Source organism: Capra hircus, chromosome 11 (assembly GCF_001704415.2).
Source record: "Capra hircus breed San Clemente chromosome 11, ASM170441v1, whole genome shotgun sequence".
In the NCBI taxonomy this organism is placed as follows: Eukaryota; Metazoa; Chordata; class Mammalia; order Artiodactyla; family Bovidae; genus Capra; species Capra hircus.
The window spans coordinates 43,151,624-43,165,057 of record NC_030818.1 but is presented as its reverse complement, the minus strand read 5'-3'; the positions used below and the strand labels follow the sequence as shown (position 1 = coordinate 43,165,057).

The 13,434-nt window shown below is 47.3% G+C and overlaps 1 long non-coding RNA gene across 1 annotated transcript; it reads left to right on the top strand.

Moving 5' to 3' along the window:
- Positions 340-3,904, top strand: LOC102169110. The gene is made up of 3 exons (XR_310376.3): positions 340-983; positions 2,974-3,046; positions 3,296-3,904. It is a non-coding gene; the product is annotated as an uncharacterized LOC102169110 (long non-coding RNA).

Genomic DNA, 13,434 nt, shown 5'->3' with positions numbered 1-13,434 from the left:
CAGCGAAATGTGCAGGCTTGCTGTGGCTTCTCTTGTTGCAGAGCACAGGCTCTAGAGTGTGTGGGCTCAGTAGTTGCAGCACTTGGCCTCAGTAGGTGCAACTCAAGGGCTCCAGAGCATGTGCTCAGTAGTTTTGGGGCCTGGTTGTCCCGAGGCATGTGGAATCGTCCCAGACTCGGGGTTGAATCCATGTCCCCTGCACTGGTAGGTGGGTTCTTAAAAACTGGACTGCCAGGCAAGCCCCACATCAACAACATTTACTATTAAAAGCTGTGATGAGCCCAGGAAGGAGATAAAGGTGGGACTTTGAGAGCTCATGGTAGGGGGAACTAGGTGGAGGCTGGGATGTTGGGAAGACTTCCCTGAGGAAGTGACTCAAGCTCCAAATGGAAGGATGGCTGGGTAGGAGGTGACTGGGCAGACAAAGGATGGGACCTGATATGGAAGATAACCTGGTCCAGAGGAGACAAGAACCATGCGCCCAGCTCTGAAAGCAGGTCACTCTAGCGCCCAAAGATATTTCCAACAATGCTTCTGGGATTTTAAGAATATGACACTATTCATCACTGAAGTTCCATTTACAGATCATTCTGGTAAGTCATCTTTCAGGGACCATCGAGAGTGTGACTCAGTGGTGTGCTGAAGCAGCTCCCTTCTGCTCGCCAGAGCTGACTGTACATATCTCTTCCCAATTTCACATTCAGTGGCATAGCCTTGGTAGCTTGAAATTGGTCATGGTGGGAGTATTTACACCGAAGAAATTGGTGAACAAATTCAGACTTTTTTTTTTCTTGCAGAGCCCATGTTAAACAGTTACTAGTAGGGTACTGAGCATGAAGCACTTCTCACAGCCCTGGAGAGGTTACCCAATTCATAGTGCAGCATAAGTCTTCTTGAAAAAGTTGAATTTATGACAATGTGACATGGTGGCCTTTGGATTCTGCCAGAGAGAGCTGGGGAGAGACACTGCCGACCCACCAGAGGTATGATTTCTGCCACTCATGAAGGTTTCCTGGCAATTGGCTTTCAAGACACAGAACCTCAGAAGCTCTGTTACCTGAGGGTGATGGAGGTAGTCAGATTGGGAGAGTCACATGCCTGCTGACTCCCTCCAGGGTCAGAGACTGTTACCGGGTCCAGTAGCCAAATAGTTAGAGCACCCCAGACCTCCGCCCTCCCCTCTTCAGACTAGCAGGTGGTTCACGACATAGGCCAGACAAAATTATGTGTGTAATTCAACCCCCTGCTTTCTGTCCCTGCAGTGGTGTGGGGAGGGCTTGATTCAGACCACGAGTCTCCTGAGAGCAGCGACTGACTTAGTCAGCCTCATGTTCTTCACACTTCTGACCCCATGCCTGGTACTCAGCGGTCTCCCTAGATGCTGGCTTTTGAATCAATATCCCCATGAAAGAGAACCCAGAAAGTCTACACAGCTAGATCCCCTGTTCACCCTAGGCCTTCACTGGTCTTTATGCTTGCCTTTCTGGCAACTTCCCTTTAGCCTGCTGAACTCAGTTTGGGGGAACTCTGAGACACTGTCCCTCATCCCCCGAGACTGGTGAGCTGCCTGCACCATGCAGCGTTGTCCCCGGTTCCTGTCCTCCTAGGTCATTCCATCACGCCCCCTCTACTGTGAGTGTCTGCATCTCATGGCCCCGGCATAGTGTTAGGCACAAAGTGAAAGTGAAAGTCACTCAGTCGTGTCTGACTCTTATGGCCCCATGGACTATATACAGTTCATGGAGTTCTCCAGGCCAGAATATTGGAGTGGGTAGCCTTTCCCTTCTCTAGGAGATCTTCCCAACCCAGGGATCAAACCCAGGTCTCCTGCATTGCGGGCAGACTCTTTACCAGCTGAGCCAAGCCCAAGAATACTGGAGTGGGTAGACTGTCCTTTCTCCAGTGGATCTTCCAGACCCAGGAATTGAACTGGACTCTCCTGCATTGAAGGTGGATTCTTTACCAACTGAGCTATCAGGGAAGCCCAAAGTTAGGCACAAAATCGGTGCCCAGTGAATAGGAGGGGCTGAAGCTACTGCAAACAACTTAAATTTCAGGAAAGATGGGCGAGTGCTGCACTCTGCAAGTTCCTTCCTCACGCCGAGTATATGAAGGGCAGCAGAATATGCTACCCCAAAATGTGCCACTTTGGCATAAGGACTATTTTGAACTGCAGGCAGTTGAGAAGCAGATATAAGAAAAGCTCTCGTTTGCTCCATAATTACCTAAAAGTAGGACCGAAGTTCAGTAAGGTGTCCCTTTCCCCCTCTCTCCCAGAAGGGACTGAAGTTTATCGCTGTAAATACCTCTAGACCCTTACCAGCTCGGAGATGGCACCAGAGGACTCTGCCTAACAAACTCTACTAACAAGACTTTGCCTTTCATTGGTTCCTGCTCTGTATTTGCCTTCCCACAATTTGCTGCCATAGAAATTTAAATTCCTTTTCCTTTTCTTGTCACTTCTAAAAGCATATTGTTTTTTTGTTAAGATGTCACAGAGCCCAGCTGTAATCACCCCTTTGAGTTACCCATCACTGATGCACTGCACATATTAGTAAACTGTTTCTTTCTTTCCCGTTAATCTGTCTTTTGACAGCCTGATTTACAGGCTCCAGGTAGAGAACCTAAGAGAGTAGAGGGAAAAAGACTTTTTTCCTTCCCTAATATCATACACTTCCCTGGTTGCTCAGATGGTAAAGAATCTGCCTGGAATGCAGGAGATCTTCCTGACCCAGGTTCAATCCCTGCGTCCGGAAGATCCCCTGAAGAAGGGAATAGCAACCCACTCCAGTATTCTTGCCTGTAGAATGCCATGGACAGAGAGGCCTGGTGGGCTACAGTCAATGGGGTCGCAAAGAGTCGGACACGACTGAGTGACTAACACACACAGTATCATATATTCCTTATATTCTTTCTCTCTCTTAATCCTTACAGCAATCCCATGAAGTAAATTCTGTTATTCCCATTTTACAGAGAAGGAACTGAAGATCAGAGGTATTAAGTAATTTACCCAAAGTCACACAACTCCACGGGAGCCAGTACTCAGGTACAGATATGATTCTCTGCCTCCCACACACAGTGATGTATGGTGGGATGGAACCAGAGTACTCAACTGCAGCAATGAAAAACTGTTTAGTCTCAAGTGTTTCTTTCTTTGCCTTTTTTCCTTGCCTCCAACATCTGGGCCTTCATTCCTAAGGGCCAGTTTGCCTACAGATTGATTCAATTTAAGCTTATGGGACACAAGATCTATTCCTGTTGCATTTCTCACAGTTTTTTTTTTTTTTTTTTTCAGGGAACCTTTTGCTACATTTATTCCATTCACTCCAAGTCCTTTAGGTTTATGGAGAAGGAACATGCAACAATATGCTGTTGGAGCCAGTAAATTCCTTCTGCTAAAACTCTTAACCATTGTGTCTTAGAGTGGAATGCCAGGACAACATGCACCAGAAATACCTGGGGGGTTGGATAAGGGTCAGTTTCTCAACTATGCTCCATAGTAGGTCTCTGTGTGGGAAATCGACAACCAGGCACCTCTGGTTAATTTTGTTTAGGAGCTTTCAAGGACCTGTTTAAAACTTTACCTTATAATTGGCAGAGATAAGCCCACAAATCTCGAGTGTAGAGCTAGAATTATTATAAAGTACGCACATTTTAACCTGAGTAAACCTATGTAGCAATCAGTCAGATCAAGATAGAGGAGGAGGAAGTTTCCCTCTGCGTCATCCCAGAGGTAACTGCTATTCTGAATATTACCATGGACTCGTTTTGCCTGGTTTTGAACCTCACAGATGTGGAATCATACTGTTCTGCTGTTGTGCCTGTTTTCTTTCAATTACATTGTTTTTGCAATTTATCCATGTTACTGTATGTGCCAGTTTTTATTGTTGGTAATATTCTATTGTATGAGTATATCCTAATTTATTTATCTTTTCTCTTATTAAAGATCACTTACATTGTTTCCAGTTTAGGGCTATTATGATTAAAGTTGCTAGGAGCATTCTTTCTTTCTTTCTTTTTTTTTTTTTAGGTGTTTCATTTTTTTAACTTTTTATATCAGGATATAGCCAATTAACAAACAGTGTTTTGATAGTTTCGGGTGAACAGCGATGGGACTCAGCCATACATACACATGTATTCATTCCTCCCCAAACTCCTCTCCCATCCAGGCTGCCACATAACACTGAGTAGGGTTCCATGTGCTCTACAGTCGTTCCTTGTTGGTTATCCATTTTAAATATAGCAGTGTATAGGTGTCCATCCCAAACTCCCTAACTATCCCTTCCCCCATCCTCCACCTCAATCCCCCTGCCAAACATCAGTTCGTTCTCAGTAAGTCTGTGAGTCTATTTCTGTTTTGCGAGTTCATTTGTATCATTCCTTTTTGGGTTCCACGTATAAGGGATGTCATATGATAATCCTCCTTCTGTCTGACTTACTTCACTCAGGATGACAATCTCTAAGTCTATCCATGTTGCTACAAATAGCATTATTTTGTTCTTTTTAATGGCTGAGTAATATTCCATTGTATATTTGTACCATATCTTCTTTATATCCATTCCTCTGCTGAGGGCAATTAGGTTGCTTCCGTGTCTTGCCTATTTTTAAAAGTGCTACAGTGAACATTGAGGTGCATGTATCTTTTCATAACATATTTTTCTGTGGATATATGCCCAGGAGCAGATTGCAGGGTCATGTGGTAGCTCTATTTTAGTTTTCTAAGGCCCCTGCATGCTGTTTTCCAGAATGGTTGTACCAATTTGCATTCCCACCAACAATGTAGAAGGATTAGGAGCATTCTTGTACTTAGTCTTTTGATGAACGCAGTCACTCATTTCTCTTTTTAGGTAACTGCATAGGATTGAAACTACTTCAGGCTTAAGGTTTGACTGTGAGAGGCAGATGGGAGTTGATTTATAACTAGGAGCAAGAAGTGCAGCACTGGGCAGGATGTTGGCAATCACCATCAAAAAGGAACAGAGTGCCAGGGTGGGATCTCGGTTGCTGATTCTAGCTCATATATTCTTTTTTCCTTTTTTTTTAAAATGTGGACCATTTTTTAAAGTCTTTATTGAATTTGTTACAATGTATTGCTTCTGTTTTATGTTTTGGTTTCTTGACCATGAGGCATGTGGGATCTTAGCTCCCCAATCAGGGTTTGAACCTGCACCCCCTGCATTGGAAGGCGGATTCTTAACCGCTGGACTGCCAGGGAAGTCCCCTGCAGCTCATGTATTCTTAACAGGCAATACTGCTCCCAAGGTGTTTCTTAGGTGGAGGGGGGCGAGGGGCAAAGGTATGTGAAAAAAAAATCTTATATATTGCAATGGTTCATGCCCTGATATATGTTGATATACAGTCATATCATGGGAAGAAGGGCAATTAGGAAAAAAATTGCCTGACAGGGTTCTTTAAGAGGAGGTAATGAAAACAGCTTGGGAAACACTAGTCTAGCTGAATGAATACATTCTCCTGGCTCCAACATCTGGATTCTAAGGAGATTATCACTCTTTTTGGTCCAGGAGGGGAATTTGGGAATAAGTAGCGGTACCTACAGATGTTCATGGAGAAACACAGCTAAATTCTTTGTGTGTGTGTTGGGAGGGCCTGGGACTTGTAGGTACAAGGAAGATAACACTCTGAAAGGACAAGTGAAGAACCAGAGTCCATGAAGATCTTGCTGTAATCAACACAGCAGCTAACTGGCCCGTGAGAGGAAAAGTTTATTTTATTAGCACCTCTGCTGAGGAAGGAAGTGATGAATGTCTCCACCAGCCCGCTGGGTGTCTTGTAAGATCAGATCTTGCCTGGAGGAAGCTCTGGAACCACAATATAGCCACCACAGTCGAGGCTTCCTCGGCAGCCGGCACCCATTGTTCTCCTTTAGCTCATGCGTGATGTTTCCGCCCCAGCAGGCCTTCCCTGGTGAGCAAATGGAAAGAAAATAAAAAATCTGGAAAGAATGAGCGCATCAGAGAGCAAGCGGACACCATGCATCAAGCTGCGATGTTAGCCCCTACAGTAGACAGGAAGAAAGGGGGCTTGGAGGGAAGGAAGCCCCTGTGCTTCTCCTTAACCCATGTTCTCTTTTGCCCAGGTTTCTCGGGGCGGGGGGTGCCACTCACCCCGACTTGCTTCTGAGGGGTATGTGAGTAGCTGTGAGGAGTACCCCTGGGGGCAGTGTAACTCCTAATCCCAATCCCACTAAATCCCAGCACTGACTTCAGCCCCGAATTACACACAGTGGCAGTGTGATAGGTACAGTGGCCAAACCCACTTGTAACCTGTGCAGCCTTAGTGAGTTTCTTTCCCTTTCTTAAGCTCTCTGGGCCTCTGTCTCCTCGTCTGCAGGATGAGGGTGGCAATGCTGGCCCCTCCCTCATCGTTATGAGGGCGAGACTAGTGAACATGTGTCAGGAGCTCAGAATAGAGCTCGGCACAGTTTCCTCTATGAGCAGTGGCCTGAGGATAACTCGCAGTCCTATGAATGGCTGCACTGTTACTTATGAAAACAGATGCCTGTCCCCAAGCTGCATCCACACTAGGGAGGAGACCACCTTCTAACTTCTTATTCAACTGCAAGACTGAGAGGCAAGTGTTATTTTAATAATTTTCCCAACTCCTCTCTAGACTTCATGCAGGGGTATTGCTGCCCCCTTGGGGCTGTCATTTCTTGATTGACTCCTTTTTCCCTCCCCTCTTTTCTCCCACTCAACAGCCAGGCTCCAGAAGAGGAGGTGGGGATAACCACTGTCCTTGGGGTGGGGGCGGGGTACGTAGCTAAGAGGAAATTATGATGGAGCCTGATGACTCATGACTTGCTGTGGATTTGGCCCACTGGGGTGAGGTCACGGCACAGACAGGGACTCAAGCCGAGGTCTGCTGGTCTAAGAAGTAGAGCTGCTTTCACGTGAGGGCTGCTCCCTGCCGAGGTGGTAGTTGTGGGCCCTGTGCACCATGTCCTCTTCCTTTCCACGCTCATCACATGGAATGATGAGCCTGGCTGGTATAAATGCAGGTTGGATGGGTTCATCTGGTTATTGGCATAGCTTTCAGAGGCCCAGCTTCTTTGTTCTATGTCCAGTTTCCAAAAGATCCTCTGACTTTTCTGGAAGGTTGTTCAATGATTTGTTCTGCGTATCACAGGCTGAGCTCTCCAGGAAGTAGGCTCTGCAACAGAGGTTTGCCTGCACAAAGTTTCCTGGGGAGTGAACCAACACCTGTAGCGAGAGGCGAAGGAGCAGGACGGATGGAAGGAAAAGCTGAACTTTGATGCTGTCCCAACAGAGGCTTCAGCTGATGTCATGAGGAGCTCTGGAGCTAGGATGGCCCTTTACAGTTGGAACCCAGGGCAGGCTTTATATCCCCACTGACCACTGGATACAGGCTTCTCTAGGAAGGTGCAGAGAGGCCTTGGGGTAGGCGGCTCGCTGTAGACCAGGGCCAGCTCTAAGGATCCTACCAACACTTCCCAAAGCTGGGTTAAAGAACCCCTCAACCCGGGGCAAGACCTGGGCAGTGCACCTCAGTGTCCAGCACACTAAGCATGGGTGGTAGACCTTTCTACCTCTTGTGTGTATGTTAGTCGCTCAATTGTGTCCAGCTCTTTGCAATCCCATGGAATTCTATGCAGTCCATGGAATTCTCCAGGCCAGAAAACCAGAGTGGGTTGACATTTCTTTCTCCAGGTGATCTTCCGTACCCACTGCAGGCAGATTCTTTACCATCTGAACCACCAGGGAAGCCTACCTCTTGCCGCTGTCCAAATCCTTCTCATTTTCTAAGAGCTACAGAGTACAATGACTGAAGGTATAGACTTCAGGGGACTCAAGTTCAAGTCCTGTTTCTACTATTCATTTGGCAATATTTATAGTGTATATTTCAGGTGCTGTTCAATGCACTATGGGTACAAAAGTAGTAACCCCTTCTCTCTGGAGCTTATATTCCATGTGTGGCAGGGAGGCACAGGCAGTTTAAAAAAGGAATGCACACACACACATGTACACTTCATATCAAATATATATTTGATATATATTGTATAAACTCTATGCATTATATATAATGATCAGTGACATGGAGAATGTGAGAAGGGTGTGGGGGTGAGGGAATGTGGGAGGCTTGGTTTGTGCAGAGGTCAGGAAGGCTTCCTTCCCTGAGGAGGTGACATTTGAGCTGAGACAGGAGGTGTGGCTGTACAGAGATCAGGGAGTGAGGAGTTCAGGTGAAAGGAACAGCTGTGCAAAGGCCCTTTGAAGGGAGTGATCAGGGAGCACCAGGAGGCCAAGGTGTTGGGTGGAATAGGAGGAGGAAAATGGAAGAGGGGAAGGGAGGGGTTTCAGGAGGAGAGAAACTCAGAAAGGTTTCTAGGCAATATCCACAAAAGGGAAATGTAGAGACAGAAAGCAGGTTGCCTGGGGCTGGAAGAGGGGGGAAGACTGGGGAGTGATGCCCAGGGGCATGCAGTTTCTGTATGAAACGATGGAAATGGTCTAATATCCATTGAGATGGTAACTGCACAACTCTGAGAATGTGCTAAAAGCCACACCGTTGTGCACTGTAAGTAGGCAAACTGTATGGTATGTGAATTATATCTGAAAGAGCTATTTTAAAAATAGAAGCAGCGGATCAGGTATGACCTGACGTGCCATCTTGAGGGTCTGAGATGGGGCGCCCCTGGAAGGCTTTAAGCGGGAGGGCAGAATAATAGGATTCACACTTGAAGAGAACCTCTCTGCTCTGCTGCTGCGCTGACAACAGGCTGAAGGGGGCAGGGAGGGAAGCTGAGAGGTGGCTAGGAAAGGCAATAACCCAGGTGGCAGGTACTAGAAGTGGCATGGCAGGGGAGTGGGTAGTCGAATTTAGACACCTACGGATGGTGTCCATAGAACTGCTGGGAGAAGGTTGTGAAAGAGCAGAGTCACTTTTTTTAGTCCTAACTGGTAGAGTCGAGTGGCCATTTACTAGAATGAAGGCGGCTGTGGGAAAAACACATTTTGGGTGGAATCACGAGTCTGTGACTATGTGAGTTTCAGAGACCCGTGAGAGATGCTAGAGGTGGTGTGAGTTGTGTCTAGAGTCCAGCACGGGTGCCTCTGGGCTGGAGAGGGATTCTGGGAGTTACCAGCATACCGATGGATTTTAGTCTTGATACTGGTTGAGACCTTAGGGAGGAGTAAAAACACAAGTGATGGCCAAGACTGAACCTTTGAGCTTTAGTTTTCCAAACTTGGACGATCTCCCTGGCACAGCTGTTGTGAGTGTTGGCAGGAGCACAATGAGTACAGTGCTCTCTCCCGCGACCTCTTTGATCTCAGAGTTCCTCAGATACACTTCCGTCTGCTTAGAGCCTTATTTTATTACTTTATCCAGTTCAGTCCTGAGCACTGACTCAGCCTCCCTGCTGGGAACACCAGCTGCCTAAAGATCCTTCCACTGCCTACCCTCCAAGGATGTACCTTCCAGTGGAGAAAACAGAAAACCCCATCATAATGTATGGCAAACTCAAGGCGGGCGGTAACAGATGCGCCCCCAGACTGGAGCTTCAGTTCAGTCATTCAGTCATGTCCGACTTTGCGACCCCTTGGACTGCAGCTTCCCTGCGGTGGTTGGATGGCCTCCCTGTCCATCACCAGCTCCCAGAGTTTGCTCAAACTCATGTCCATCGAGTTGGTGATGCCATCCAACCATCTCATCCTCTGTTATCCCCTTCTCCTCCTGCCTTCAATCTTTCCCAGTATGAGGGTCTTTTCCAATCAGTCAGTTCTTCCCATCAGGTGGCCAAAGTATTGAGGTTTCAGCTTCATTATCAGTCTTTCCAATGAATATTCAGGACTGTTTTCCTTTAGGCTGGAGGTGGGAGGCATTAATTCAGATGGGAGACATTTGTGAGAGTCTCACTAAGGACGCAGAACATGAGCTGGAGCTTAAAAACGAATCTATGGGAGAGAGATGGGGGTAGAAGGGAGGGCAACCCAGGTTGACGTGTCAAGAACCGAACCACAGGAGTCTTTTTAAACAAAACAAAGCAAAACAATGTGTTTGTTCGGCTGCATCAGTCCTAATTGTGGCACACCGGATCTTTGTGTGCCGTGCAGAGTCTTTCTTTGCGGTGCATGGGCTCTCTAGTTGTGGCCTATGGGTTCAGCGTGCAGTCTCAGTAGTTGCTGTGCATGCGCTTAGTTGTTCCACGGCATGTGGGATCTTAGTTCCCAGACCAGGGATGGAACCCATGTCCTCTGCATTGCAAGGCAGATTCTCAACCACTAGACCACCAGGGAAGTCCCCACAGGAGTCTTTTGTGGCCAAAGCACTGTGTTCATGGTGATGGGATGGAGGAAGCTCACTCTGGCTTGAGCCAAACTGGAGGTGTTGGCAGAAGGCACTCATTTAATAAACCTGCACCCAAGGGCACACCTTGAGTCATTTGGTTACCCAGAACTGCTCACCTCTGAGCATAGACCTAGGGCGTTGGACTCTTCTCAATCTTAAACCCATTAACCAGCTCATCAGCTTCATTGAGGCTACCTTCCATTTTCTACTCAGCCAGTTGTGACCTTCTGACCACCACCTGTTTTCCTCCTCTGCTCCGTCACTGTAGCTCATCCCTTGCTGGCATCTTCAACTGATTGGGTTCTTTGGCTTTCTACTCCATCATCTTATAAACTCCCTGCTGCTGCTGCTGCTAAGTTGCTTCAGTTGTGTCCGACTCTGTGCGACCCCATAGACGGCAGCTCACCAGGCTCCCCTGTCCCTGGGATTCTCCAGGCAAGAACACTGGAGTGGGTTGCCATTTCCTTCTCCGGTGCATGAAAGTGAAAATTGAAAGTGAAGTCACTCAGTTGCGTCCGACTCCTTGCGACCCCATGTACTGCAGCTTACCAGGCTCCTCCATCCATGGGATTTTCTAGGCAAGTGTACTGGAGTGGGTTGCCATTGCCTTCTCCTATAAACTCCCAATCCTGGTCATTTCAATAACCTCTTTCTCTTCTATTTCATGGTGTCAGGGACATAGTAAATGTATGTCCTATTACAGGTCAAATGTAAATCCTATTATTTTGGACAATAATTCCTTAACTGCATTTTGCAGTAGCTTTAACTTTTTTTTTTTAATCAGTCATCTCCGTTGGGCTCTTAAAAATAGGGGTCCACTCTTTCATGTGTGCTTAGGCAGCTAAATTTCCCATCTTCCACTGTACCCACCCCAAAATTTTGTTCTTTTTTTCAACTTGCTCTCAGCACAGAAGATGGGAGGGTTTCAGGCACGTGCTCCTTCAAACGTTTGCCTTCACTGCATGCAAACATATCTACTTCTTGATATTCACTGCCGCATTCAAAACTTGGTGGCTTAAATAATAACATACATTTATTATCATACAGTTTGTGCACTCTGGCTGTGGTTTAGTTGGGTGCCTCTCCTTCAAGGTCTCTCATAAGAGGGCAATCACACTATTAGCTGGTGCTGAAAGACCCTCTTCTGGGGTCCCTAATGTGGGCCTTTACATAGGGCTGCCTACACATGGCAGCTGATACCCACTAAGGGGGAGCAATCCAAGAGACAGCAGTTTAAGAGTGCCCAAGATAGAAGCCACAGTCTGTTTATAAAACTGAACATCCTAAGTGGCTTACCATCACTTCTACTGCATTCTGTCAGAACTGAGCCAGTAAGTCTGGGCCGCACTTAAAGGGAGGGGATTACACAAGGGCGTGAGTACCAGGAGGCAGAGAGCCCCAGGCACCATCTTAGAAGCCGCCTACTCCCTTCTGCCCCCCTTTCCATATTCCTGCTCCCTACCTGGGCTAGTTCCTCAACATGCGCCGATATTCCTGACCTCTGGATCCAGCTGTATCAAGTTTCCACAGTTGTCCCATTGCCTTCATCTCCTCTAACTTGAGGCACTTTCAGGAATCCCTCTTCTTTTAATTCATATTTATTTTTGGCTGCATGTGGGCTTCCTCCAGTTGCAGTGAGTGGGGGCTACTCTTTGTAGCGGGGCGAGGGCTTCTCGTCACAGCGGCTTCTCCTGTTGCAGAGCATAGACTGTAGGCTCACAGGTTCAGTAGCATGGTGCATGTGCTTGGTTGTTCCGAGGCATGTGGGATCTTCTTGGACCATTGAACCCGTGTCTCCTGAATTGACAGGTGGATTCCTCACCTCTGGACCACCAGGGAAGTTCCAGAAGTCTCTTAAATTAAAAAGAAACCTTCCCTCCACTTCCATCTATGTATGACCCCGGATTTCTCCCTCCTTCCTCTGTTGCTATTCTTGAGAATGTGACATTTATTCCTTGCATTCAGGTCCACCTCCACAGCACTGCTCTACTAAGGTCATCCTAAATGCCAGATCATGTGGCTACATTTCAATCCCTGTCTTGGTGGACTTGTGCAGGATTTAATGCTATTAGCTCCACACTGTAGCATATCTTGCCTTGCTGATTGCACTTTTTCAGCTCTGTCTTTTGTTGTGGGTGCTCAGTCATGATTCTTCGCGACCCCCTGGACTGTAGCCCTCCAGGCTCCTCTGTCCATGTGATTTTCCAGACAGGAATACTGGAACGGGTTGCCATTTCATTCTCCAGGGGGTCTTCCCGACCCAGGGATTGAACCCACATCTCGTCTCTCCTCCTTTGGCAAGCGGATTCTTTGCCACCATGCCACCTGGGAAGCCCTTCTTTCTTCCCTTACTCCAAGCTCTGAGATTGTCCAGGCTTTTGCCCACACTCCTTGGTTTTACTCCCTCTGAATCCCGTGTTCAGTACTCCCAGCACCTCTGTGTTCTGATAACTGTGGTCAGACCTGTGAATCTTAGTTTTCCAACTCTGAGGTGAAGTAATTAACACACTTTTTGACTTTGTTTAAATCAACTTCAGTCTCACAGAGAGTCCCCATTCTACTGTGTTGGCAGGAAATTAAGTCTCCGTAAATGTCCCCCATTCCATCCAGGAGTATGTCAATGTTGGCTCCTCCTGGAAGGGCCCCTCTAGGCAAAGCCATTCATTGGTCTTTGGTTCTGGCTGATAATTGTTGAGATGTTCCCTAGTCTGGGCCTGTGGTTCCTCAAAGCAGTGACCTGGCTGCTTGGAGCAAGGGAGTGCTGCTGGGCCCGGGGTCCAGTCTTTTCAACTACACTGATTAACTGCCTTCACTGAGGACTTGTCACCTCTCTGGCAAGTTGACTCAGAGCAGCATGCAGAGCCCAGTCCTGCGGACCTGCTGACATTTCCCTCTCTTCCCAGTCAGTCAGTTCAGTTGCTCAGTCATGTCCAACTCTTTGTGACCCCATGGACTGCAGCACGCCAGGCTTCCCTGTCCATTGCCAACTCCAAGAGCTTGCTCAAACTCATGTGCATCAAGTCAATGATGCCAGTCCAGAGTCCAATCTCCTCTCTTCCCTTATAGCTCTTCAAGTCCAGGCTGCAGTCTGAGGGGTCCTTCTGT